General features: G+C 40.6%; 1 long non-coding RNA gene across 1 annotated transcript; it reads left to right on the top strand.

The window, feature by feature from the left end:
- Window positions 1-3,209: 3,209 nt before the first annotated feature.
- Window positions 3,210-4,515, top strand: LOC120037609. The gene is made up of 4 exons (XR_005474834.1): window positions 3,210-3,297; window positions 3,910-4,058; window positions 4,251-4,375; window positions 4,468-4,515. It is a non-coding gene; the product is annotated as an uncharacterized LOC120037609 (long non-coding RNA).
- The last annotated feature ends 23,426 nt before the right edge of the window (window positions 4,516-27,941 follow it).

Genomic DNA, 27,941 nt, shown 5'->3' on the forward strand with positions numbered 1-27,941 from the left:
AATCTAATCCATTATTATTAATGTGCTTGCTGAAGGCAAGACCACTAGATTTCTTAGATACTTTTTCTAATTATTTTAACATTTTCTAAACTTTCTAAACTAAAACATTTTAATTGAGTATAAATTAGCATATAATAACCTACCAAAAATAATATTTACTCTTGAACCGTTCAAGCTAGAGAGACCAAACCAACTTTCATATGTTCAGGCTATCCTATCCTATCCTTATCCATCAATAAATCTTTCCATCTACCTACTTTTTCCAATTATAACCAGTCACTACCATTACTACTGTGGTGACTGCCAATACTATAACTTATTTTACAACCATGAATACTTTAAGACAAGCTAGCAAGTACACACATTTTCTTTAGGAAATGTAATTTTCCATGTATTATTATTTTCTCTTAGATTTGGCACAGTGGGGGTATTTGTTACACTGATATTCAAGGTCAAAACACCAGTCCCCACTGAGGATGATGTCCTTGGTGCCGTCAAGAAGCAATTGTCTCCTCAATTCACGACCACTGAAACCACCTTCCAGAATGCAACTTATATCAGTGAGTTCCACAAATTAGGCTTCATGAAGACATTTATTTCCACTCTATAATATCATTTCTTAATAAGTAAACATTCAACTGCTCCTGCTATCTAAATACTTCTTGAATATTTTAATGTTGTTGTTGAAACTCCTAAATTGTAGCAGTTAATTTGATCTGTTGCTATTGTGACCATTTTTTGTGTGCTCACAGAACTTACAGATACTTCATTTGCCATCGACCTTGGTTTCAAAATAACCAATGTAACCCAGGAGTCTCTAAGTAATAGACTCACACTCACCAATGAGACCGAGATCCAGGATTCAATTAACAGACTAGTAAGATACTGTACTTCTACACATAAGATCTATCCATGGTCATGTTCAGGTCATGATAGTAATTGACAACTTGATGTTTTGTCCCCTTTTAGCTCCATAAGGTTCTCAGTGAACCAGACGGCAAACAGTTTCAATTTCCCATCGCCAAATTCATGTAAGTACAACGTCATATCCTTGAACCAACCCATCTTTCTCAACTGCACTCTTTAGAATTTCTGCAGATTTCATTTAGCTGCTGCTTGTACAGCTAAACAGGATGAAGGGAACATGTTTAACTCTCACACAAAACCCATTTTCACGTCCACAGTGCTGATGGCACTGAAATCACGGCAAACGTGACGTATGTATACAAAGAGGAAGATGTCAACCACCCTAGTAGTTTTCTACAGGAAGTCTTAAAAGTCTCAGGTATGCTGCTTTTGTTACCATACAGTTGTTATTTCTATGTTTTTCTTTATGACAGTGAGTTATCAAACACCATGTAACGTGTCTAATACTCAATGTCGAAAACACTTATATATCTATGGTATATGACATATTACAAGTTTATAATCCCTCTAAAATGTATTTTCCTTTATTTTCAAGGTCTCCTGACCACCACTGTTGCCCCAACAACAACTACCAGCACCACACCACTTCCTACCCTTTTGACTTCAGTGACATCAACAACTAGGTAAGCAACATCATTCGTTATAATTATTTCATACAATTCAATGAACACCTTGTCAATCGAGGAACCTTTGCAACAATGAACCATGTATATCCATGCTTGTGTCGTTAACTACTGATGTTTTAATGAAAGCATCCAAAATGTTAACCTTTCTTTAGAAAAGCTCTTTGAGTACATCAATCGGTCAAAAGGCACAATGTAAATCCAATTCATTATTATTAATGTGCTTGCTGAAGGCAAGACCACTAGATTTCTTAGATACTTTTTCTAATTATTTTAACATTTTCTAAACTTTCTAAACTAAAACATTTTAATTGAGTATAAATTAGCATATAATAACCTACCAAAAATAATATTTACTCTTGAACCGTTCAAGCTAGAGAGACCAAACCAACTTTCATATGTTCAGGCTATCCTATCCTATCCTTATCCATCAATAAATATTTCCATCTACCTACTTTTTCCAATTATAACCAGTCACTACCATTACTACTGCGGTGACTGCCAATACTATAACTTATTTTACAACCATGAATACTTTAAGACAAGCTAGCAAGTACACACATTTTCTTTAGGAAATGTAATTTTCCATGTATTATTATTTTCTCTTAGATTTGGCACAGTGGGGGTATTTGTTAAACTGATATTCAAGGTCAAAACACCAGTCCCCACTGAGGATGATGTCCTTGGTGCCGTCAAGAAGCAATTGTCTCCTCAATTCACGACCACTGAAACCACCTTCCAGAATGCAACTTATATCAGTGAGTTCCACAAATTAGGCTTCATGAAGACATTTATTTCCACTCTATAATATAATTTCTTAATAAGTAAACATTCAACTGCTCCTGCTATCTAAATACTTCTTGAATGTTTTTAATTGTTGTTGAAACTCCTAAATTGTAGCATTTCATTTGATCTGTTGCTATTGTGACCATTTTTTGTGTGCTCACAGAACTTACAGATACTTCATTTGCCATCGACCTTGGTTTCAAAATAACCAATGTAACCCAGGAGTCTCTAAGTAATAGACTCACACTCACCAATGAGACCGAGATCCAGGATTCAATTAACAGACTAGTAAGATACTGTACTTCTACACATAAGATCCATCCATGGTCATGTTCAGGTCATGATAGTAATTGACAACTTGATGTTTTGTCCCCTTTTAGCTCCATAAGGTTCTCAGTGAACCAGACGGCAAACAGTTTCAATTTCCCAACGCCGACTTCATGTAAGTACAACGTCATAACCTTGAAACAACCCATCTTTCTCAACTGCACTCTTTAGAATTTCTGCAGATTTCAATTAGCTGCTGCTTGTACAGCTAAACAGGATGAAGGGAACATGTTTAACTCTCACACAAAACCCATTTTTACGTCCACAGTGCTGATGGCACTGAAATCACGGCAAACGTGACATATGTATACAAAGAGGAAGATGTCAACCACCCTAGTAGTTTTCTACAGGAAGTCTTAAAAGTCTCAGGTATGCTGCTTTTGTTACCATACGGTTGTCATTTCTATGTTTTTCTTTATGACAGTGAGTTATCAAACACCATGTAACGTGTCTAATACTCAATCTCGAAAACACTTATATATCTATGTTATATGACATATTACACGTTTATAATCCCTCTAAAATGTATTTTCCTTTATTTTCAAGGTCTCCTGACCACCACTGTTGCCCCAACAACAACTACCAGCACCACAACACTTCCTACCCTTTTGACTTCAGTGACATCAACAACTAGGTAAGCAACATCATTTGTTATAATTATTTCATACAATTCAATTAACACCTTGTCAATCGAGGAACTTTTGCAACAATGAACCATGTATATCCATGCTTGTGTCGTTAACTACTGATGTTTTAATAAAAGCATCCAAAATGTCAACCTTTCTTTAGAAAAGCTCTTTGAGTACATCAATCGGTCAAAAGGCGCAATATAAATCTAATCCATTATTATTAATGTGCTTGCTGAAGGCAAGACCACTAGATTTCTTAGATACTTTTTCTAATTATTTTAACATTTTCTAAACTTTCTAAACTAAAACAATTTAATTGAGTATAAATTAGCATATAATAACCCACCCAAAATAATATTAACTCTTGAACCGTTCAAGCTAGAGACCGAACCAACTTTCATATGTTCAGGCTATCCTATCCTATCCTATCCTTATCCATCAATAAATCTTTCCATCTACCTACTTTTTCCAATTATAACCAGTCACTACCATTACTACTGCGGTGACTGCCAATACTATAACTTATTTTACAACCATGAATACTTTAAGACAAGCTAGCAAGTACACACATTTTCTTTAGGAAATGTAATTTTCCATGTATTATTATTTTCTCTTAGATTTGGCACAGTGGGGGTATTTGTTACACTGATATTCAAGGTCAAAACACCAGTCCCCACTGAGGATGATGTCCTTGGTGCCGTCAAGAAGCAATTGTCTCCTCAATTCACGACCACTCAAACCACCTTCCAGAATGCAACTTATATCAGTGAGTTCCACAAATTAGGCTTCATGAAGACATTTATTTCCACTCTATAATATAATTTCTTAATAAGTAAACATTCAACTGCTCCTGCTATCTAAATACTTCTTGAATGTTTTTAATTGTTGTTGAAACTCCTAAATTGTAGCATTTCATTTGATCTGTTGCTATTGTGACCATTTTTTTGTGTGCTCACAGAACTTACAGATACTTCATTTGCCATCGACCTTGGTTTCAAAATAACCAATGTAACCCAGGAGTCTCTAAGTAATAGACTCACACTCACCAATGAGACCGAGATCCAGGATTCAATTAACAGACTAGTAAGATACTGTACTTCTACACATAAGATCCATCCATGGTCATGTTCAGGTCATGATAGTAATTGACAACTTGATGTTTTGTCCCCTTTTAGCTCCATAAGGTTCTCAGTGAACCAGACGGCAAACAGTTTCAATTTCCCAACGCCGACTTCATGTAAGTACAACGTCATAACCTTGAACCAACCCATCTTTCTCAACTGCACTCTTTAGAATTTCTGCAGATTTCATTTAGCTGCTGCTTGTACAGCTAAACAGGATGAAGGGAGCATGTTTAACTCTCACACAAAACCCATTTTTACGTCCACAGTGCTGATGGCACTGAAATCACGGCAAACGTGACATATGTATACAAAGAGGAAGATGTCAACCACCCTAGTAGTTTTCTACAGGAAGTCTTAAAAGTCTCAGGTATGCTGCTTTTGTTACCATACGGTTGTCATTTCTATGTTTTTCTTTATGACAGTGAGTTATCAAACACCATGTAACGTGTCTAATACTCAATCTCAAAAACACTTATATATCTATGTTATATGACATATTACAAGTTTATAATCCCTCTAAAATGTATTTCCCTTTATTTTCAAGGTCTCCTGACCACCACTGTTGCCCCAACAACAACTACCAGCACCACAACACTTCCTACCCTTTTGACTTCAGTGACATCAACAACTAGGTAAGCCATTATCATTTATTATAATTATTTCATACAATTCAATTAACACCTTGTCAATCGAGGAACCTTTGCAACAATGAACCATGTATATCCATGCTTGTGTCGTTAACTACTGATGTTTTAATAAAAGCATCCAAAATGTCAACCTTTCTTTAGAAAAGCTCTTTGAGTACATCAATCGGTCAAAAGGCGCAATGTAAATCCAATCCATTATTATTAATGTGCTTGCTGAAGGCAAGACCACTAGATTTCTTAGATAATTTTTCTAATTCTTTAAACATTTTCTAAACTTTCTAAACTAAAACAATTTAATTGAGTATAAATTAGCATGTAATAACCCACCAAAAATAATATTAACTCTTGAACCGTTCAAGCTAGAGAGACCGAACCAACTTTCATATGTTCAGGCTATCCTATCCTATCCATCGATAAATCTTTCCATCTACCTACTTTTTCCAATTATAACCAGTCACTACCATTACTACTACAGTGACTGCCAATACTATAACTTATTTTACAATCATAAATACTTTAAGACAAGCTAGCAAGTACACACATTTTCTTTAGGAAATGTAATTTTCCATGTATTATTATTTTCTCTTAGATTTGGCACAGCCGTGGTTTTTGTTAAACTGATATTCAACCTCAAAACACCGGTCCCCACTGAGGATGATGTCCTTGGTGCCGTCAAGAAGCAACTGTCTCTTCAATCCAAGACCACTCAAACCACCTTCCAGAATGCAACTTATACCAGTGAGTTTAAGAAATTAGGCTTCATGAAGACATTTATTTCCACTCTATAATATAATTTCTTAATAAGTACACATTCAACTGCTCCTGCTATCTAAATACTTCTTGAATGTTTTTTTTATGTTGTTGAAACTCCTAAATTGTAGCAGTTCATTTGATCTGTTGCTATAGTGACCATGTTTTTATCTGCTCACAGAACTTACAGATTCTTCATTTGCCATCAACCTTGGTTTCAAAATAACCAATGTAACCCTGGAGTCTCTAAGTAATAGACTCACATTCACCAATGAGACCTACGGCCAGATACAGGGTTCAATTAACACACTAGTAAGATACTGTACTTCTATACATACGATACATCCATGGTCATGTTCAAGTCATGATAGTAATTGACAACTTGATGTTTTGTCCCCTTTTAGCTTCGTCAACTTCTCAGTGAACCAAACGTCAACGAGTTTCAATTTCCCATCGCCGACTTCATGTAAGTACAACGTCATATCCTTGAACCAACCCATCTTTCTCAACTGCACTCTTTAGAATTTCTGCATATTTCATTTAGCTGCTGCTTGTACAGCTAAACAGGATGAAGGGAACATGTTTAACTCTCACACAAAACCCATTTTTACGTCCACAGTGCTGATGGCACTGAAATCACGGCAAACGTGGCGTATGTATACAAAGAGGAAGATGTCAACCACCCTAGTAGTTTTCTACAGGAAGTCTTAAAAGTCTCAGGTATGTTGCTTTTGTTACCATACGGTTGTCATTTATATGTTTTTTTTATGACAGTGAGTTATCAAACACCATGTAACGTGTATAATACTCAATCTCGAAAACACTATGTTATATGACATATTACAAGTTTTAATCCCTCTAAAATGTATTTTCATTTATTTTCTAGGTCTCCTGACCACCACTGTTGCCCCAACAACAACTACCAGCACCACACTACTTCCTACCCTTTTGACTTCAGTGACATCAACAACTAGGTAAGCAACATCATTTATTATAATTACTTCATACAATTCAATTAACACTTTGTCAATCCAGGACCCTTTGCAACAATGAACCATGTATATCCATGCTTGTATCGTTAACTACTGATGTTTTAATAAAAGCATCCAAAATGTCAACCTTTCTTTAGAAAAGCTCTTTGAGTACATCAATCGGTCAAAAGGCGCAATATAAATCCAATCCATTATTATTAATGTGCTTGCTGAAGGCAAGACCACTAGATTTCTTACATAATATTTCTAAATATTTTAACATTTTCTGAACTTTCTAAACTAAAACAATTTAATTGAGTATAAATTAGCATATAATAACCCACCAAAAATAATATTAACTCTTGAACCGTTCAAGCTAGAGAGACCGAACCAACTTTCATATGTTCAGGCTATCCTATCCTAACCTATTCTTATCCATCAATAAATCTTTCCATCTACCTACTTTTTCCAATTATAACCAGTCACTACCGTATTGACTGCCAATACTATAACTTATTTTACAATCATAAATACTTTAAGACAAGCTAGCAAGCACACACATTTTCTTTAGGAAATGTAATTTTCCATGTATTATTATTTTCTCTTAGATTTGGCACAGCCGTGGTTTATGTTAAACTGATATTCAACCTCAAAACACCAGTCCCCACTGAGGATGATGTCCTTGGTGCCGTCAAGAAGCAACTGTCTCTTCAATCCAAGACCACTCAAACCACCTTCCAGAATGCAACTTATACCAGTGAGTTTAAGAAATTAGGCTTCATGAAGACATTTATTTCCACTCTATAAAATAATTTCTTATTAAGTACACATTAAACTGCTCCTGCTATCTAAATACTTCTTGAATGTTTTTTTTACGGTGTTGAAACTCCTAAATTGTAGCAGTTCATTTGATCTGTTGCTATAGTGACCATGTTTTTATCTGCTCACAGAACTTTCAGATACTTCATTTGCCATCAACCTTGGTTTCAAAATAACCAATGTAACCCTGGAGTCTCTAAGTAATAGACTCACATTCACCAATGAGACCTACGTCCAGATACAGGATTCAATTAACACACTAGTAAGATACTGTACTTCTATACATAAGATACATCCATGGTCATGTTCAGGTCATGATAGTAGTTGACAACTTGATGTTTTGTCCCCTTTTAGCTTCGTCAACTTCTCAGTGAACCAAACGGCAACCAGTTTCAATTTCCCATCGCCGACTTCATGTAAGTACAACGTCATATCCTTGAACCAACCCATCTTTCTCAACTGCACTCTTTAGAATTTCTGCAGATTTCATTTAGCTGCTGCTTGTACAGCTAAACAGGAAGAAGGGACCATGTTCATCTCTCACACAAAACCCATTTTTATGTCCACAGTGCTTATGGCACTGAAATCAGAGCAAACGTGACGTATGTATACAAAGAGGACGATGTCAACCACCCTAGTAGTTTTCTACAGGAAGTCTTAAAAGTCTCAGGTATGCTGCTTTTGTTACCATACGGTTGTCATTGCTGTGGTTTTTTTATGACAGTGAGTTATCAAACACCATGTAACGTGTATAATACTCAATCTCGAAAACACTTATATATCTATGTTATATGACATATTACAAGTTTATAATCCCTCTAAAATGTATTTTCATTTCTATTCTAGGTCTCTTGACCACCACTGTTGCCCCAACAACAACTACCAGCACCACACCACTTCCTACCCTTTTGCTGACCACTCCTTTCAATACCACAAGTGTTGGAGGTTTTCCTGGCTGGGCTTTGGCCATTATCATTCCTTGTGGCATCGCTATCATTCTGGTACCCCTGTGGATCCTGCTATGTGTACGTATAGGCTTGTGTTCACATGTGTACTGTGAAAAGTTTACAAAGTATTTCATCCAATAAGCTGTTTAATTTCTGCAATGATATTTTGCATGTGAATCATGCCTCCCCATCTTTCTTTTGCAGTGTATGCTATGTGGCTGCTGTGCAGCTGTAAGGAGACGCTGGCACAGACGCAGATCTTACAATGTACAGTACACCACCAGAAACGGACTCTTCTGAGGTGACAACACTAACATCAGTAGGCAACTGTCATCACAAGAACAGCCAATTATCTATCTATATCTGCATATCAGGAGACTTCATTGGGTGCTTGCATCTATTTTTTTATCATGAAAAGAAAATTCATAATGGGCTTAATAATCCACAAGTTTTTTGCGCATTGTACAATTTTTCATATTATACATCTGATTGTTAATCTAAGTTACAGCTGAGCTGAACAGCATGTATGTTTATGTATTTATTAGCTATGTAATTTATGTGGTTTCAAGCTGTGCTGTCCACTGACTAAAATGGTTATCAGTTATTTATTTAATGTATAATAAGGTAGATTAAAATATTTATTTGAGTTTTGTTATTTCCTCTCTTGACTAACTATTAACTAACTTATTTTCAACTGCAATACAGTACTTGTTTCTTCATCACACAGTTTGACAAATGTAATAAAGACTTTGCAAATCAGTATTAAGAAAACATTGTATGATTACAGACAGCACATCTAAACATCAAAGGAAGTCAAGATTGTCCCACCTGGCACCTTACGCTCAGAAATATCTAACACAATTTAATATCTACAGTACCAGTCAAAAGTTTGGACACACCTACTCATTCAAGGGTTTTTCTTTCTTTTTACTATTTTCTACATTGTAGAATAATAGTGAAGATATAACACATATGGAATCATGTAGTAACCAAAAAAGTGTTAAACAAATAAAAATAGATTTTAGATTTTAGATTCTTCAAAGTAGCCACCCTTTGCCTTGATGACAGCTTTGCACACTCTTGGCATTCTCTCAACCAGCTTCACCTGGAATGGTTTTCAAACAGTCTTGAAGTTGTTCCCACATATGCTGAGTACTTGTTGGCTGCTTTTCCTTCACTCTGCGGTTCAACTCATCCTAACCATCTCTATTGGGTTGAGGTCAGGTGATTGTGGAGGCTAGATCCTCTGATTTAGCACTCCAAATAGCCCTTACACAGCCTGGAGGAATGTTGGGTCATTGTCCTGTTGAAAAAGAAATAATAGTCACACTAAGCGCAAACCAGATGGGATGGCGTATTGCTGCAGAATGCTGTGGTAGCCATGCTGGTTAAGTGTGCCTTGAATTCTAAATAAATCACAGACAGTGTCACCAGCAAAGCACCCCCACACCATCACACCTCCTCCAAGCTTCTTCTTCTTATTGGTGTCCTTTAGTAGTGGTTTCTTTACAGTATTTCGACCATGAAGGTCTGATTCATGCAGTCATCTCTGAACAGTTGATGTTGAGATGTGTCTGTTACTTGAACTCTGTAAAGTATTTATTTGGGCTGCAATCTGAGGTGCAGTTAACTCTAACGAACTTATCCTCTGCAGCAGAGGTAACTCTGGGTCTTCATCTCCTGTGGCAGTCCTCATGAGAGCCAGTTTCATCATAGCGCTTGTTGGTTCTTGACATTTTCCGAATTGACTGACCTTCATGTCTTAAATTACTGATGGACTGTTGTTTCTCTTTGCTTATTTGAGCTGTTCTTACCATAATATAGACTTGGTATTTTTTTTAACATTATTTTTTACTACCTATCATAAAAGTAATTTTGGAACATTAAAGTCAATGTCTTGAAGTCCTCAACACAAGATATTACTTGTTATAAACACATTTATTTTTTCTAACCCAAATTATTGATACATTTTTTTACACTTTAGTCAGTATATACTTTCGCGGAAAATAGGCAGTTTTCTCGACTCATACCCTGATTTTGAGAAGGGATTGGGTGATTAGCTTAGCAGCCACGTGATGCTGCATAACAATGAGAACGCGATTGGTCGACGGTGCTGTGTGGACGTTATATATTGAATTATTCATTGCCTAATGTGATTCCTTTCTCTACTATCTCAGGCGTCATGTTGCTAAATGGCACAACAAAAATAGCTAAGAATCATGGTGAAAGTGGCCGTAACAAGCAAAGGATCATGGTCGATGTATTCATTTTCATCTTGCCTGAGAGTCAACCTTAATGGTTGTTTAGCAACACAACCGACGCCTAAGCAACTATGGGGCAAAACAGACTGAGTTGGCAGTTGGTTTAGATTGTTGACTATGGAAAGCCATTTGGCTCTTTGCATGTCAAAAAAAAACATGTCAAATAACACTATTTGATGAGTCAAATAAGGTTTTAATTTTACATGTCAAATAAAAAAGTTGTATAGTTGTGTGTGCCTAATTTGCACGTGCAAAGCCAAGCGCCAACATTACGATCAGTAGCACTGTCAAAGCTGCTGTAAAAAATAAATAAAAGATTGCAAACAAGCACACTCCTTGGCCACGATGTAGTTACAATACTGCGTTGGTAATAAGTCATTATTTGTTTGACTGAATGGAACAACGTCTGTGTTAGCATTTGAAATAAGATCAGGATCAAATGAGCAGGATCAAAAATGTTAGCAAATATATTTTGATGCAGATGTTATTAGCAACTTTTGGGGTAGTTAGCTTTAGCTTGGTACCTAGCGAGCACCAATGCAACCAGCCTGTAAACAATGACCAGATGAAACTGAAGCCATTTTCAATATTCTTAGTATTGATTTAGGAATCCATGTGACTAAATATTAGCTAGGCAACCACTTGTTGTTGTCCTATTGAAATCGAACTTCAGTTCAGTAAAATAACTAGCTAGATAGATAACGAACTAAACAAGTTAGCCAGCTATTTAACCCTGTTGCCCCAAGTTAACGTTATAAGCAGCTAGCTGGCTTCATCTGGCTAGTGCCGCTTGACCGGACCGGGTTATGTGTTGTGGAATTTGCAGTTCGCCTTTTAAATAAAAGTCCCTCTGAAAGGTGATGCAAATGGATACAAATAGTGGAATCATGCCATATTTAGACTAGATAATGCGAAACAAGGTTGGAGTGTTGGAATGTGGAGCAATGAAATGGGGTATCAGTCTACTCAGTACCGAAGTTCTCCTCAGAGTTTTCAGACTCCAAAACATCCATGTTGTATTGTTTTTCCTCTGGAATAGTGTTCAACAAACACATAATAGCTTGACAGGTACAATAAATGTGGATCATTTCACAGTTGTTTCAGAGTCCCGCAATATGAGCTACAATACAAATATTTGTGTAATCTCTTTGCAGTTGTTTTCTGTGGGTTTCCATTAGTAGACTGATATCCCATTTTATTGATCCACAATGTACAGTGCAATATGAATGTCAATACGCACAATAAGCTGACTTCCCACAGTCAAAGTCACGCAATAAGAGCTACAATGCTAATATTTGTTTATACTCTTCACAGTTGTGTTCTGTGGGTGTCACTGAGTAAATTGATACCCCATGTCATTGATCCACAATTCATAGGTAATGCTGTACAGTAGGGATGCACGATATATCGGTGAACATATCGGAATCGGACGTTATTAGCTAAAAATGCCAGCGTCGGTATCGGCCCGATGTCTAGTTTAACGCCTATGTGCAAAACCGATGTCAAAGCTGACGTGCATACCTATATAACGTAAGCACATGACGTAATGATGCCACGGACAATTTGGTGCTACACGTGCAACACAGCATTCCTAACCTAGCCCACAATGTCTGCTGTGTGGATCGAGCAGCCAACAAGTCGAGCAGTCATTTGAAAGAGTAAGAACATTTCAGGGAGACAACTCAAATGCGAAATCCATTAACACCAAGATACTGATCGAGCACCGGTACACACTACCAGTGCGCTATTTTTCATATGTTGCCCTACCGGAGTTACACAGTAACAGCGTCACTGCTATTAGCTTCACGACATAAACGCCGTTTGGGTCTTTGCCTGTCAAAAAAGATACACATCAAAAAATACTATTTGGCAATAACACGATTTGCCGCGTTAAATAAGCTTTTAATTTGACACGTCAAATAACACAGTTCTATTATAGAATGTTGTGTGTTCCGAATTTGCACGTGCAAGCCAAACGCCACCACTACTATCAGTAGCACTGTCAAAGCTGGCAAACAAGCAAACACTGGCCACGAACGATGTGTTTACAATACTGCGTTGGTAATAAAGCATTATTTATTCGACCGCAACTTCTGGGGTAGCTAGCTAGCTTTAGCTTGGTACCTAGCTAGCACCAATACAACCAGTCTGAAAACAATGACCAGTTGAAACTGCAGTCATTTTCATTATTCTTAGCAATGATTTAGGAATCCTTGTGAGTAAGTATTAGCTAAGTAGCCACTTGTTGTTCGCCTAATGAAATTAAACTTCAGTTCATGAAAATAAATAGCTAGGCAGCTACTTAGCCCTGTTGCCCAAAGCTAGCGTTAAAAGCAGTCAGCTAGCTTCATCTGGCTAGTGATGCTCGACCGGACCGGGTTATATGTTGTGAAGCTAGCCACAATAAGGATTAGGCACAATAGTGTAATTTGAGGTTTACCTTCAAAATAAAATTACCTATTTGAAAGTGATGCAGAAGTTTAGAATTGGTGGAATCATGCCATATTTAGACTAGATAATGTTAAACAAGGTTGGATTGTGAAGCAATGATTATGAAGCAATGAAATGGGGTATCAGTCTACTCGGTTACACCCACCTAACACAACTCTGAAGAGTTTATGCAAATACACTACCGGTAAAAAGTTTTAGAGCACCTACTGATCCGTATTCATCGACCTGGCCAAGGCTTTCGACTCTGTCAATCACCACATTCTAATTGACAGACTCAACAGCCTTGGTTTCTCAAATGATTGCCTCGCCTGGTTCACCAACTACTTCTCTGATAGAGTTCAGTGTGTCAAATCAGAGGGTTTGTTGTTCGGACCTCTGGCAGTCGCTACGGGGGTGCCACAGGGTTCAATTCTCGGGCTGACTCTTCTCTGTATACATCAATGATGTCGCTCTTGCTGCTGGTGATTCTCTGATCAACCTCTACGCAGACGACACCATTCTGTATACTTCTGTCCCTTCTTTGGGCACTGTGTTAACAAACCTCCAGACGAGTTTCAATGCCATACAACTCTCCTTCCGTAGCCTCCAAGTAAAACTAAATGCATGCTCTTCAACCGATCACTAACCCTAGTAGTTAGAGCGTTGGACTAGTAACCGAAAGGTTGCAAGTTTGAATCCCAGAGCTGACAAGGTAAACATCTCTTGTTCTGTCCCTGAATAAGGTAGATAACCCACTGTTCCTAGGCCGTCATTGAAAATAAGAACTTAACTGACTTGCCTAGTTAAATAAAGGTAAAATAAAAACTGGCTCTCATGAGGACTGCCATAGGAATGGAAGACCAAGAGTTACCTCTGCTGCAGAGGATACGTTCATTAGAGTTACCAGCCTCAGAAATTGCAGCCCAAATAAATGCTTCACAGAGTTCAAGTAACAGACATCTCAACATCAACAGATGAGACTCTGAATCAGGCCGTCATGGTCGAATTTATGCAAAGAAACCACAGCTAAAGGACACCAATAAGGAGAAGAGACTTGCTTGGGCCAAGAAACACGAGCAGTGGACATTAGACCGGTGTATATTTGTCCTTTGGTCTGGAGTCCAAATTGGAGATTTTTGGTTCCAACTGCCGTGTCTTTGTAAAACGCGGTGTGGGTGAACGGATTACATTTACATTTAAGTCATTTAGCAGACGCTCTTATCCAGAGCGACTTACAAATTGGTGCATTCACCTTATGATATCCAGTGGAACAGCCACTTTACAATAGTGCATCTAAATATTTTAAGGGGGGGGGTGGTTAGAAGGATTACTTTATCCTATCCTAGGTATTCCTTAAAGAGGTGGGGTTTCAGGTGTCTCCGGAAGGTGGTGATTGACTCCGCTGACCTGGCGTCGTGAGGGAGTTTGTTCCACCATTGGGGTGCCAGAGCAGCGAACAGTTTTGACTGGGCTGAGCGGGAACTGTACTTCCTCAAAGGTAGGGAGGCGAGCAGGCCAGAGGTGGATGAACGCAGTGCCCTTGTTTGGGTGTAGGGCCTGATCAGAGCCTGAAGGTACGGAGGTACCGTTCCCCTCACAGCTCCGTAGGCAAGCACCATGGTCTTGTAGCGGATGCGAGCTTCAACTGGAAGCCAGTGGAGAGAGCGGAGGAGCGGGGTGACGTGAGAGAACTTGGGAAGGTTGAACACCAGACGGGCTGCGGCGTTCTGGATGAGTTGTAGGGGTTTAATGGCACAGGCAGGGAGCCCAGCCAACAGCGAGTTGCAGTAATCCAGACGGGAGATGACAAGTGCCTGGATTAGGACCTGCGCCGCTTCCTGTGTGAGGCAGGGTCGTACTCTGCGAATGTTGTAGAGCATGAACCTACAGGAACGGGCCACCGCCTTGATGTTAGTTGAGAACGACAGGGTGTTGTCCAGGATCACGCCAAGGTTCTTAGCGCTCTGGGAGGAGGACACAATGGAGTTGTCAACCGTGATGGCGAGATCATGGAACGGGCAGTCCTTCCCCGGGAGGAAGAGCAGCTCCGTCTTGCCGAGGTTCAGCTTGAGGTGGTGATCCGTCATCCACACTGATATGTCTGCCAGACATGCAGAGATGCGATTCGCCACCTGGTTATCAGAAGGGGGAAAGGAGAAGATTGATTGTGTGTCGTCTGCATAGCAATGATAGGAGAGACCATGTGAGGTTATGACAGAGCCAAGTGACTTGGTGTATAGCGAGAATAGGAGAGGGCCTAGAACAGAGCCCTGGGGGACACCAGTGGTGAGAGCACGTGGTGAGGAGACAGATTCTCGCCACGCCACCTGGTAGGAGCGACCTGTCAGGTAGGACGCAATCCAAGCGTGGGCCGCGCCGGAGATGCCCAACTCGGAGAGGGTGGAGAGGAGGATCTGATGGTTCACAGTATCAAAGGCAGCCGATAGGTCTAGAAGGATGAGAGCAGAGGAGAGAGAGTTAGCTTTAGCAGTGCGGAGCGCCTCCGTGACACAGAGAAGAGCAGTCTCAGTTGAATGACTAGTCTTGAAACCTGACTGATTTGGATCAAGAAGGTCATTCTGAGAGAGATAGCAGGAGAGCTGGCCAAGGACGGCACGTTCAAGAGTTTTGGAGAGAAAAGAAAGAAGGGATACTGGTCTGTAGTTGTTGACATCGGAGGGATCGAGTGTAGGTTTTTTCAGAAGGGGTGCAACTCTCGCTCTCTTGAAGACGGAAGGGACGTAGCCAGCGGTCAAGGATGAGTTGATGAGCGAGGTGAGGTAAGGGAGAAGGTCTCCGGAAATGGTCTGGAGAAGAGAGGAGGGGATAGGGTCAAGCGGGCAGGTTGTTGGGCGGCCGGCCGTCACAAGACGCGAGATTTCATCTGGGGAGAGAGGGGAGAAAGAGGTCAAAGCACAGGGTAGGGCAGTGTGAGCAGAACCAGCGGTGTCGTTTGACTTAGCAAACGAGGATCGGATGTCGTCAACCTTCTTTTCAAAATGGTTGACGAAGTCATCCGCAGAGAGGGAGGAGGGGGGGGGGGGGGAGGAGGATTCAGGAGGGAGGAGAAGGTGGCAAAGAGCTTCCTAGGGTTAGAGGCAGATGCTTGGAATTTAGAGTGGTAGAAAGTGGCTTTAGCAGCAGAGACAGAAGAGGAAAATGTAGAGAGGAGGGAGTGAAAGGATGCCAGGTCCGCAGGGAGGCGAGTTCTCCTCCATTTCCGCTCGGCTGCCCGGAGCCCTGTTCTGTGAGCTCGCAATGAGTCGTCGAGCCACGGAGGAGGAGGGGAGGACCGAGCCGGCCTGGAGGATAGGGGACATAGAGAGTCAAAGGATGCAGAAAGGGAGGAGAGGAGGGTTGAGGAGGCAGAATCAGGAGATAGGTTGGAGAAGGTTTGAGCAGAGGGAAGAGATGATAGGATGGAAGAGGAGAGAGTAGCGGGGGAGAGAGAGCGAAGGTTGGGACGGCGCGATACCATCCGAGTAGGGGCAGAGTGGGAAGTGTTGGATGAGAGCGAGAGGGAAAAGGATACAAGGTAGTGGTCGGAGACTTGGAGGGGAGTTGCAATGAGATTAGTGGAAGAACAGCATCTAGTAAAGATGAGGTCAAGCGTATTGCCTGCCTTGTGAGTAGGGGGGGAAGGTGAGAGGGTGAGGTCAAAAGAGGAGAGGAGTGGAAAGAGGGAGGCAGAGAGGAATGAGTCAAAAGTAGACGTGGGGAGGTTAAAGTCACCCAGAACTGTGAGAGGTGAGCCATCCTCAGGGAAGGAACTTATCAAGGCGTCAAGCTCATTGATGAACTCTCCAAGGGAACCTGGAGGGCGATAAATGATAAGGATGTTAAGCTTGAAAGGGCTGGTAACTGTGACAGCATGGAATTCAAAGGAGGCGATAGACAGATGGGTCAGGGGAGAAAGAGAGAATGTCCACTTGGGAGAGATGAGGATCCCAGTGCCACCACCCCGCTGACCAGAAGCTCTCGGGGTGTGCGAGAACACGTGGGCAGACGAGGAGAGAGCAGTAGGAGTAGCAGTGTTATCTGTGGTAATCCATGTTTCCGTCAGTGCCAAGAAGTCGAGGGACTGGAGGGAAGCATAGGCTGAGATGAACTCTGCCTTGTTGGCCGCAGATCGGCAGTTCCAGAGGCTGCCGGAGACCTGGAACTCCACGTGGGTCGTGCGCGCTGGGACCCCCAGGTTAGGGTGGCAGCGGCCACGCGGTGTGAAGCGTTTGTATGGTCTGTGCAGAGAGGAGAGAACAGGGATAGACAGACACATAGTTGACAGGCTACAGAAGAGGCTACGCTAATGCAAAGGAGATTGGAATGACAAGTGGACTACACGTCTCGAATGCTCAGAAAGTTAAGCTTACGTTGCAAAAATCTTATTGACTAAAATGATTAAAATGATGCAGTACTGCTGGCTGGTGAAGTAGGCTAGCTAGCAGTGGCTGCGTTGTTGACTTTGTTTGAAAGTGTTGCTGGCTAGGTAGCCTCGATAACTGGCTAGGTAACCTCGATAACTGGCTAGATAATTACTCTAAACTACACAATTATCACTGCATGTGTATTTCCCACCGTAAAGCATGGAGGAGGAGGTGATATGGTGCTTTGCTGGGGACACTGTCTGTGATTTATTTAGAATAAAAAATATATATTGTATTTTAACAGCAACAGTTCTAACCTAGACTTTTTTTCAACAATACTTTTTTTTTTTCATCTGTACTGTTACTTAGGGTTGCACTATCAAAAACTCAACCTGTGTGATGTGATCAATGAGTTTATTCCAGTTAAAATGTAAAATTATTTATTGTATTTTAACAACAACAGTTCCAACCTAGACAGATGTAGAGAGTGTTTTTAATGGGAAAAAAATTAATATGCATAGCTATTTATAAGGGTATTTCATTGTTATTTGTTTTTGGCTTAAGGGCAATAAAATGTACCAGTATTTACGTATAGTTGCATATTTTCATAAGCTTGGGTCTCAGGAAAACAGAATTTCTAATTTGGGTCCCAGGGTGAAAAAGTTTAAGAACCCCTGTTATCAACGTGCAACCAAAAATACGTTTGCACAATGAGCACTTGTCTCTCAAAACATCGTTACAGTTGTTTAGCTAGCTAGCCAATTGTAGACATATTTAACGTTACATTGACATGAAATCAGTCAAAACACTTCCCCACATGGCAGTTTCTTGTCGTTGTTGGTAGAATCACAACAATTTTGGCCGCTCTGACGACTGTAATGTACATAGGCTTTCTAGGGCAGACCAGGGCTGATGGCACCGCTTGGTTGCTACGCAGTAGCCGATCAGCAGAGCTTGTGACTTCAGTCAGAATACTTCACTATTGTAGTCATATTTTGTCTCTACAGCAAGAGGGCGCCAAATGATCAGGTTCTGGTTAGTTATTGTTCAACACAGGCCCGGTCCAAATACATTGAAAATGCATTCTTATATGTCTGAATTGGTGAAAACTAACATTACAAGTTTTCCAAGAGCCATTATGTACCATTATGTGGAGTGTGGAGCTTGCAATGCCAGGGTCGGTTCCCACTAGAGTCCTTCACACAAAAATCTATGCATGCTCTACTGTGGTTCGCTTTCAAAAAAATCATCTACAAAATTATAATATAAACTAAGCATGTACTGTTCATCTTTCATGTCATACCATGGCATTCACACATCAAACAAGGAGGATGTTTCTTATCGTGGATGTAATGGCATGTTCAATAGAACAGATTCAATTAAATTAGAACACCTTTCAGCGTCATAGTAGAAGTCAGGGAAATGTCAGGGAGTGAGTCAACGCTTAAACTAACATGCCATCTTATATTATGAAATCTAATGACAAACCAAACAAGTTTTAAATCAACCAGGACTGTTTAGGGTGTGTCTAGTTATTGGAGGATGGCAATTCATTGTGATTGTCCTTGTGATTGTACAATTCACATCTGATAAATACAAGTTAGGATTCGTTACGATTGGGTCACTGCAAATCGTTAGTTGGGATGTGTGCAAAAAAAAGTATATCATTGGTCAAAACACTGACACACTGACTGGGGATGTTGCTCTTCGCAAGATGACACGTTTTCTCTAAATGAATACATTTCTACCTGTACATGTGTTTTGTTTACTGTCGCAAGTAGCCATCCTATATGCAGGAAGGAGTTCTATAGAAGTAGTCCACTTCACAGAGGTTTAACGGGTCCTGGATAGAGGTCCTGGATGGCAGGAAGCTTGGCCCTAGTGATGTACTGGGCCGTATGCCCTACCCTCTGTAGTGATGCAACCATTCAGGATGCTCTCGATGGTGCAGCTGTAGAACTTTTTGAGGATCTGTAGACCCATGGGGGAATAGTTTTTGCCGTGCCCTCTTCATGACTGTCTTGGTGTGTTTGGACAATGATAGATTGTTGGTGATGTGGACACCAAGGAAATTGAAGAGCTCAACCACAGCCCCGTCTATGAGAATGGGGGCGTGCTCAGTCCTCCTTTTCCTGTAGTCCACAGTCATCTCCTTTGTCTTGATCACGTTGAGGGAGAGGTTGTTTTCCTGGCACCACATGACTAGGTCTCTGACCTTCTCCCTATAGGCTGTCTCATCTCATCCTATGGTATTGAACGCTGAGTTGTAGTCAATGAATAGCATTCTCACGTAGGTGTTCCTTTTGTCCAGGTGGGAAAGGGCAGTGGGGAGTGCAATAGAGATGGCATCATCTGTGGATCTGTTGGGGCGGTATTGAAATTGGAGTGGGTCTAGGGTTTCTGGGATGATGGTGTTGATGTGAGCCATGATCAGCCTTTCAAAGCACGTCATGGCTACAGACATGAGTGCTATGGGTCGGTAGTCATTTAGGAAGGTTACATTAGTGTTCTTGGGCACAGGGACTATAGTTGTGTGCTTGAAACATGTTGGTATTAGACTCAGTCAGGAACCGTTTGAAAATGTCAGAAGACACTTGCCAGTAGGTCAGCGCATGCTCGGACTACACGTCCTGGTTATCCGTCTGGCCCTGCAGCTTTGTGATTGTTGACCTGTTTAAAGGTCTTACTCACATCGGCTACGGAGTGTGATCACACAGTCGTTCGGAACAGCTGATGCTAACATGCATGCTTCAGTGTTGCTTGCCTCGAAGTGAGCATAGAAGTAATTTAGCTCGTCTGTTTGGCCGGTGTCACTGGGCAGCTCGCGGCTGTGTGAGCAGTGCTTCCCTTTTTATGCGTACGTAAAAGTACGTAAAAAATAATTAATCTTGGATTCATGTGATGATATGTTGTGTGGTTCTCCCAATACAACTCGGGAAAGCATGCAGTTTATTAGACTACAAATTAAATCAATTATGATGTACTTCACAGTGTGGTGAAAGTGCACAGTGATGAGTATGATTCTCCTTTCAATAAATATCGATAGTCTTATTCTGGTGACATGATGATTGATGCTGCAGTTGGACCTCAAAGCCAGCTCCACTGCATTTTTTTCATTGTTCCCCTCTAATCAGGGACTGATTTAGGGACACCAGGTGTGTGCACTTAATTATCAGGTAGAACAGAAAACCAGCAGGCTCTGGACCTCTTAGAGTAAAAGTTGAATACCCCTGATGTAGGCTATACCCACAATGTATCTGCTAGCTGTTAGCTAGAGCACACGTGCCAATACAAGAGTGGGCACATTCGCTACACAGTGCATTCAGAAAGTATTCAGACCCCTTGACTTTTTCCACATTTCGTTACAGACTTCTAGAATGTATTTAAAAAACTGTTGCCCTCATCAATCTACACAAGCTACCCATAATAACAAAGCAAAAACAGGTTTTTAGAATTTTTTGCTTATTTCTAAAAAATAAAAACCTGAAATATCACATTTACACAAGTTTTCAGACCCTTTACTCAGTACTTTGTTAAAGCACCTTTGGCAGCGATTACAGCCTCAAGTCTTCTTGAATATGGTACTACAAGCTTGGCACATTTGTATTTGGGGAGTTTCTCGCATTCTTTTCTAAGTGCCCAGTTCCCAGTTGTTTTGAATGTGGAAATAGTGACGGCGTCAGCATCACTGGCTACTGACCTATTAAAAATGAGTGTGTTCTTCAAGCATGTCAGGAAACTGTCTTATATGGGACACCGAATGAAGGGATGACGACTAACGTCTACCACCAGAAATAAATGCTAATAGGTACTGTATCTGTATTGGTTTGAAAGACAATTATAATATTTGCACATTGTTGTATTAGCAGAACAATAAGGATAGTTTATTCTACATGGAACCGTTGCACTTGAAAGTTATCAAAACACTTTGTTTAGAATATCTACATAAGTTCAGCAATTTGCACTTTTCTCTTATTACTTTGTAGGCTACTGCTGGACCCATGGCTTGAGGCAAACTCTTTCATATCCAGTGTCATATCCAGGGTGAAGTGTCATGCACTCCACCCCTCCTGCCACCTGACTGCACCTGTACGTACATGAAGACAGAACCTCACCCAGAGACCTGTGATTGTCGGTATGTGGTTAGACAGCCAAATCCTTAGAAAATACCATAGAAATAGAATTGAATGCCATGCTATTTCTGGGACAGCTGAAGTTGTACCGAAGATTTGTATGCTCCTTGTTCTATCTGTGGTTCTCCTCTACACAGAACTTATTTGTATTGTTGCTAGGTAAAGTGTAGGCATACTGTCTTTATAAGCACATCAATATTACAGCAGAAAATGTTTTGTCTTTACATGAAATTACAAAACTTCAAGTTGCAACTGGTAAAACATGTGTATACTTTAAATGCATACATTCAACAGCTGATGATACCAAAATGAACAAATGGCGGGAAATCACGCATTAGATGCCTTCGCAGTATGAATAAACTTAGTATGTTGATATTCATTGCTTACTGCATATGTTTTACTAAACAGTATGTTCTAAATAATATGTAGTACGATTAGTACACAGAAGTATGTACTTTTAGTAAGTAGTAGGCAAGACATATATTGGACACGGACCATGCCTCGGGATTTAATGAATGTGAAATGTCATATGAATATAAATATCTTCTTTCCAAGCACTGTCTCTACGTAGGTTGGTATACAATGAGTCTTAAATCTGGTCACACCCTAAAAAGTCACACCCTCGAAGATAAACATACTCTCTAAAACTTGTGTTGTGTTTGCACCTAGCAAGTACAACGGAAATGCACACACATTACATCCATATAAGCAGTCCTTATTAGTCAAGAAGGCTCTGATAGTAACAATTAGACATGTTGAGTCAGGCATCACTCTCAGGGATGTACAGGTTCACAAGTGATACTCACATGTTGAAAGAAACTCGCCCAAATTGCTTATCTAAATAATTTGGGTAACACTTTGTGAATGTTAAAGGTGCCATAACAACCTAATATTTAAAAATAATTCAAAAGATACCAGAATAAGTTATTTTTTCATTACAGTATTTAGTAGCAGTATTGTTGCTGGTGTTGCTGACTGGATTAGTCCTGTGCACCACAAGGCTGTATTAGACTCTGCTGAGCTAAAGCCAAGGCATAAGCTTCTGGCTCAATGGGTGTTAGGCCGGGTATCTGTAAAGCACCTCCTGATCACCTCTGATGTAAAAAGGGCTTTATAAAATAAATGTGATTGATTTGATTGGAGCTAATACATATCTTCAGGTATCAGGCAAGGTTTCTGAACACATTACAATGCCATCAATTGTTCTGACCTGAGTTCAAATAGTATTGAGCCTGTCTGGAGTGGAGTGCCAGAAAGATGTGGTTTGCCCTTTTGGGACTATTACAGTTCATAAAATACATTGGTTGTTGTTATCTCGTTTTTTGCAGATGAACAAAAAAGTCGAGATTCTCGAGATGCAGCAGTGTGTATGAAGACTTTCCGGTGACAGTGTCCGATGGGTTGGCTGAGAGAGTTTTTAAGGTGACTGTGGAGAGGGCCAGAGCGGGGAGCAACCCTTATACTGCATGCACACAGCCATGGAGCTATCGAGAACACTCCCTGTGGTATAGCCATTATTGGTAAGACGGGGCGAAAGAAGGGATGAGGGAGGAGATGTGTGTAGGTGGTGAGGAGGCGGAACATGTCGTACTCTCTGTCCTGAATAGGTTAGTGTGCGAGTGCACTAACCTGCTACTCTCCCTCTGCTCCCTCTGAGGAAGAACATCCCGGAAAACATTACCTTCCTCTCCTTTTTGTGTGTTGTGTGTGTGTGTCCAGTTGTTTTAGTCTACTCATAAAAGTGTGTTTGTCTTTCAAGAAATTCCACAAATTAACTTTTAACAAGGCACACCTACCTCATGAAGCTGGTTGAGAGAATGCCAAGAGTGTGCAAAGCTGTCATCAAGGCAAAGGGCGGATACTTTGAAGAATCTCAAGTATAAAGTATATTTAGATTTGTTTAACACTTTTTTGGTTACTACGTGATTCCATATGTGTTTTTTCATAGTTTTGATGTCTTCACTATTATTCTACAATGTAAAACATTGTAAAAAATAAAGTAAAACCCTTGAATGAGTAGGTGTCTCCAAACTTTAGACCGGTACTGAATGTGTATGTATGTACGCATGTGCAGTATATGTCTATATACAGTGCATTTGGAAGGTATTCAGACCCCTCAACTTTTTCTACATTTTGTTACGTTACAGCCTTATTCTAAAATTGATTAAATCGTTTTCCCCCTCATCAATCTACACACAATACCCCATAATGACAAAGCAAAAATACATTTTTAGAAATTGTAGCAAATTTATAAAACCTAAAAAATGTATATCACATTTTCATAAGTATTCAGACCCTTCACTCGGTACTTTATTGAAGCACCTTTGGCAGTGATTCCAGCCTCGAGTCGTCTTGGGTATGATACTACAAACTTGGCACACCTGTATTTGGGGAGTTTCTCCCATTCTTCTCTGCAGATTCTCTCAAGCTCTGTTAGGTTGGATGGGGTGCGTTGCTGCACAGCTATTTTCAGGTCTCCAGAGATGTTCGATCGGGTTCAAGTCCGGGCTCTGGCTGGGCCACTCAAGGACATTCAGAGACTTGTCCCGAAGCCACTCCTGCGTTGTCTTGGCTGTGTGCTTAGGTGAACTTTTGCCCCAGTCTGAGGTCCTGTTTCCTCTGGAGCAGGTTTTCATCAAGGATCTCTCTATAAGTCTCTCTATAAGTTCCTGTTCAACACTTCCTGTTGAACGCGGAACGAGGGAGAGCTTGGTTTGTGGTTTTGAAAGTGTATTGAAAAGTTTCTTAGTAGCTAGCTAACTTTTTAGTTTGGATCCCGTGACGCATTTGACATCAGTTACTGGGACTGCTACTCTGTCCAGTGATCCTGCCAACCAAGGCCAGGTCTGAGGAGCTATTTGGCGTAGCAGCTAGCCTAGCTGCTTAATAGCTGCCTATCAAGCTAGCAGGGTACATTGAGGATTTCAATGTAGCCAGCGACGCGGTTAGCCATTGTGGCTGGGACCGCGGATTGTCCCGGGTTTGTGGCTGTCTAGATCCCTGCTGTTTGTTGTGTTCAATCTTCCCTGTGACCTGCCATGTCTGGAACTGCGAGAAGTAACAGCGTAACCTACGTTGCTACCTGCCATGACAAAGACAAAAGCCGGCGGGAGTATTGTTGAGGACAGTGGTGTCTCCCTATCACAGGTGAAGGATCTTTTAAACTAAAAAATGAGTCCAGGACCTGAAGAACAGTTTGCAGTTCTCCCAGGGTCAGCTCAACGAGGTGAAACAGGAGAACGGCAAGATGACAGCAATCCTAAGTCATTGAGAGAGGGCATCAGTTCTGTGTGTGAATCCATGATAACAATGACGGGTAAATCTCGAGGGACAATCAAAGCGGAACAAAATGGTTGTGGACGGAATTGCAGAATCCCCACATGAGACCTGGACGAAGTCTGAGGAATGTATATCTTCCTCAACAAGGACTCCCCTGAAGCTGTGCGCCAGATGAGGAAAGAACGTATCCCAGCCATGAAAGCTGTCATAGCGCGTGGGGTCATTGCTTACATCCGCTATGACATGCTCATTGTCCACCCTCCCTCCCAGAAGCCTGGAAGGGATGAGAGAGCCAAGTCTGTGGGTTCGTAGCTCCAACCCCGCAGCACACACACACACACCAATTGATTAATGGACTGCTGAATGTTTACTTTTTCTCTCTTGCTTTGTTTGCTCTTTTCCATATAATATCTGTCTCTGATAAGCTACTCAAGGAAAGGGCTGAAAATTGCCCATATTAATATATGTAGCCTTATAAATAAGGTTAATGAAATCAATAACTTGCTAACAACAGATAACATTCATATATTAGCCATTTCTGAGACTCACTTAGATTATTAATTTGATGATACATCAGTAGCAATACAAGGATATAACATCTATAGAAGAGACAGAAACGCTTATGGGGGAGGTGATGCTGTATATATTCAGAGCCATATCCCTGTAATGCTTAGAGAAGATCTTATGTCAAGTGTTAATGAAGTGTAGTGGTTGCAGGTTCACTTGGCACATCTAAAGCCTTTTCTTTTGGGGTGTTGCTATAGGCCACCAAGTGCCAACAGTCAGTATCTAAATAATATGTGTGAAATGCTTGATAGTCTATGTGATGTAAACAGAGAGGTCTACTTTCTTGGGGACCTGCATATTGACTGGTTTTCATCAAGCTGTCTGCTCAAGAGGAAGCTTCTCACTGTAACCAGTTCCTGTAATCTGGTTCTGTCACGCCCTGACCATAAAGAACTTTTTATTCTCTGTTGGTTAGGTCGGGGTGTGATTAAGGGTGGGTTATCTAGGTGAATTATATTTCTATGTTGGCCTGGTATGTTTCCCAATCAGAGGCAGCTGTTTATTGTTGTCTCTGATTGGGGATCATATTTAGGTAGCCATTTCCCCATTGTGCTTTGTGGGATCTTGTCTAGGTATAGTTGCCTGATAAGCTACCCAGGAAAGGGCTGAAAATGGCCTATTTTGAGCTTCAAGTTTTGTTTGTTCGCTTTATTGTTTTTTCCCTTTGAGTTTTCTATTCCAAATAAAGGATGGAAACATACCATGCTGCGCCTTGGTCCAATCATTATGACAAACGTGACAGGTTCAGGTTATTAATCAACCTATCAGGGTGTTTACAAACACTATAGGGACAATATTATCCACATGTATCGATCACATTTTTACTAATACTGTAGAACTTTGTCCTAAAGCTGTATCCGTACCTATTGGATTCAGTGATCACAATATAGTGGCTATATCCAGGAAGGCCAAAGTTCCAAAAGCTGGGCCTAAAATACTGTATAAGAGATCATAGAAAATATTTTGCTGTGACTCTTATGTGGATAATGTTAAAAATATTTATTGGTCTGATGTGATTAATAAGGAGCATCCAGACGCTGCACTTGATGAATTTATGAAATTGCTTCTTCCAATTATTGATAAACATGCACCTGTTAGGCAACTGACTGTTAGAACTGTTAAGGCTCCATGGATTGATGAGGAATTGAAAAACTGTATGGTTGAAAGAGATGGAGCAAAAGGAGTGGCTAATAAGTCTGACTGACTTACTGCAAATTGAGAAATTATGTAACGAATTATGTGACATAAAAAAAGAAGAAACTGTATTATGAAGCCAAGATCAATGATGTAAAGAATGGTAGGAAAAAAACTTTGGAGTACTTTAAATGAAATTATGGGCAGTCACGCCCTGACCATAGAGAGCCTTTTTTATTCTCTATTTTGGTTAGGTCGGGGTGTGACTAGGGGGGGTGTTCATATCTAGGTGTTTTGTTTTCTATGTTGGCCTGGTATGGTTCCCAATCAGAGGTAGCTGTTTATCGTTGTCTCTGATTGGGGATCATATTTAGGCAGACTTTTCCCACTGGGTTTTTGTGGGATCTTGTTTCTGTATAGTTGCCTGTGAGCACTGCTTGAGCTTCACGTATCGTTTATTCTTTATTGTTTTTTTGTGCATTTCACTAATAAAATATGTGGAACCCAGATCACGCTGCACGTTGGTCCGAGTATGCTTACGACGATCGTGACAGAATCAGATGGCTTATTCATCACAAAACCATTTGATGTCGCTAATTATTTTTATGATTTCTTCATTTGCAAAGTGGGCAAACTTAGACAGAAAATGCCAGCAACTAACAGTGAGCCATCGTATTAATGCATAAAAAAAACAAATAATAAAAGAAAAACATTGCAAGTTTGAATTTTGTAAAGTTTGTGTGGTCGAGGTGGAAAAATAATTGTTAACGGTCAATAATGACAAACCTCCTGGCATTGACAAATTAGATGGAAAGCTACTGAGGATGGTAGCTGACTCTATAGCCACTCCTATCTGTCATATCTTTAATCTGAGCCTAGAGGAGTGTGGTGTCAGGAAAACAACCTTTCCCTCAACGTTAACAAAACGAAGGAGATGATCGTGGACTTCAGGAAACAGCAGAGGGAGGACCCCCCTATCCACATTGACGGGTCAATGACAGTGTGGTGACAGTGTGGTGAAGAAGGCGCAACAGCGCCTTTTCAACCTCAGGAGGCTGAAGAAATTTGGCTTGTCACCTAAAACCCTCAAACTTTTACAGACACACAATTGAGAGCTTCTAGTCGGGCTGTATCACCGCCTGGTAGGCAACTGCACCGCCCACAACCGCAGGGCTCTCCAGAGGGTGGTGCGGCCTGCACAACGCATCACCGGGGGCAAACTA

The sequence above is a fragment of the Salvelinus namaycush genome, unplaced genomic scaffold, assembly GCF_016432855.1.
Source record: "Salvelinus namaycush isolate Seneca unplaced genomic scaffold, SaNama_1.0 Scaffold1774, whole genome shotgun sequence".
In the NCBI taxonomy this organism is placed as follows: domain Eukaryota; kingdom Metazoa; phylum Chordata; class Actinopteri; order Salmoniformes; family Salmonidae; genus Salvelinus; species Salvelinus namaycush.